This window comes from Notothenia coriiceps, unplaced genomic scaffold (assembly GCF_000735185.1).
Source record: "Notothenia coriiceps isolate Sejong01 unplaced genomic scaffold, NC01 NC01_scaffold00005774, whole genome shotgun sequence".
NCBI classification, from domain to species: Eukaryota; Metazoa; Chordata; class Actinopteri; order Perciformes; family Nototheniidae; genus Notothenia; species Notothenia coriiceps.
In genome coordinates, this window is record NW_011338475.1 from 1 (window position 1) to 2,294 (window position 2,294).

General features: G+C 37.5%; 1 long non-coding RNA gene across 1 annotated transcript; it reads left to right on the plus strand.

The window, feature by feature from the left end:
• Positions 1-1,449: 1,449 nt before the first annotated feature.
• On the plus strand, positions 1,450-2,264 carry LOC104943150 (uncharacterized). The gene is made up of 3 exons (XR_798086.1): positions 1,450-1,542; positions 1,885-2,023; positions 2,158-2,264. It is a non-coding gene; the product is annotated as an uncharacterized lncRNA (long non-coding RNA).
• Positions 2,265-2,294: the final 30 nt, after the last annotated feature.

Sequence of the window (2,294 nt, forward strand, 5' to 3'; positions counted from 1 at the left end):
GGTGTTGACATTTTTAGTCTGGTTCTTGTTATTATGTGTGAATACATTATTTGTTCTATAAAATGTTCTATTCAATTAAATACACATTTGAAAACCAATTTGTGGTGTATTTATGGTTTTTAGTTTAAGCTCTGAAGTGGTTTTTAAATCTACAAAAAGTTGGGGTGCCTTGGGGTCGAGAAATATTTTCAGGGGTGCCTTGGTAAAAAAAAAGGTTGGGAACCACTGCAGTAGGCCTATGGTCAGCAGACTGGCAGTAAGCTAGCCCCGGTAATTTTTTCTGACAGTAGGTCAGTTGTTTTTTGTTATATTGTTCACAGACATAAATCCATTTATTCAATCAATTTCAATTTACCTGCTGTGTGTGCAACCTGTTATTGTTATTTATAAAAGCTACCTTTTAGGGTGACATGGACATTATATCGAAATAACATTGCATTTCCATTTCCCACAGTCCCACACATTTCCACTCTCTTTCCCACTTGTGGCTTGTTGGCACCTGGTCACTCTATTTACAGCAGCTTGCCATCAGTGCTACTGAATCAGTTCCATTAGCTGCAGGAGGATGCCACACACACACACATTACATCCTGTCTGTGTGTGCGCCATTGAACGGAAATACATAAAAGTATTCAGCATACTAAACTCAATTCAATTAGATTAAAAATTATTTATTTATTTATTTATTAGTTTAAATGTAATGTAGTACTCAGGATGGATTTGGAAGTGTACCAGATCAGTTCCACCTTGTCTCCAAAAAATCTTCCAACGCTTCTGCCCATTCCCTTTGAATGGGGTGACGTAATTTTGCCTCACTTTTCGTCGAACTGCATTGTGGGAAGCAAAGCGGAGATTTCCAGGCATCTCAGGATTCAAAAGTTGAGCAATGTTCAACTTTTGAAGCTAAAATAAGGTATCCAGGTCTAGTGGTATACTAGGTTACAATACACTTATTTCCAACTGCAAATATTTTTTGTTAGAACATCATGAGATGGAATGCATGTCAATACCAAACATAAGTTTACATAATTATTTTTTAACTTAAAGGAGTGATGTTGTATCTTTGCATAAATGAGCTGGGTTAATTTGTGCCTTTACATGCCTTCAGAACGTAGCCGACACAGTAAGAAAAGGAAAGCATAATCCTGCTGTCAGCCATCATTCTGTCTATCTTCTGTTCGTTTTTCATGTCAATCCAAGGATAAAACCATGAGTGATTTAGTGATAAAAAATAAACTAGTCATCTTTATGCATCTTCATGGAAACTATTATTCAGATGCTTACGTGCGGATTTCACAACTTCCGATTTTGTAATTATATAAAAAAAGAATGCAATTAAACACATGTGATTGTGAAGCATTTAATTCGTCGGGTTTCATTCCATGAGTCGGCCCAGCCCCTTGCGTTGTGCGCGCGCGCCTCGCGTCAGTGAGACTATTTAATGGCAGCTCGCTCGCTCCTTCTGCACGCGCCTTCTGCTCTGTCAACAACACGGTCTCTAAACATTTACTCTCCATGCTTCCCAACACTTTATCAGCGACGGTAAGTTACTTTTGCATTATTTCTCACATGCACCTTAGCATTCCTCCTCACTGCAATACACAGGCTTCAACAGTGCGTGGTGTTATGGCAGTTCTGTAATACACGTTAATGCATGACTGAGGACTCTACAAGCTTCATTATCTGTCTATCTTTGTTTCTTGTAGTTTTTTGTTAAATTTGCTATTTTTACTATTAGTATTGTAAATGACGTAACGAAGTTAGAACCGACCTGTGTCTGTGTCGTGAAGAGAGCTACAAGTGTTATTATTTTTTGTTTATTGCATCTTTTGTGTCTGGCACAATAATTTCCTTCTGAATGAATAAAGTCTTATCTTATTTTAGCTAAACCAGAAAGTATACGACTGAAGAGGCACCATGGTCCATAAGGCTTTTCTGAAGGTAAAAGAAGGACACTTTGTGGCGGTCAAAATGGATTCTAATGCTGGACTGGAGCTATGTGTGGTCGAATTTAAAGAAGACGGTATACATTTTAATGAACACACCTGTATTTCCAAATAACTGAATACCCACAGCAGAGAGCGGATACATTTAATATCATCTTTATAATTCATATAATGACTCAAAGCTAATAAGTTGTTTCTCTTTTGTGTTTAGCACCTTCAGTGAAAATATGGAAACGTGTAAAAGGAACGAAAAATCAGATTGCTTTTAGTTTCCTGAGAGATGGCGCTGACTATTCCCCGAAGGTGAAAGAAAAAAAGCTGCAGGTAAATAAAAACCTCTAACAATAG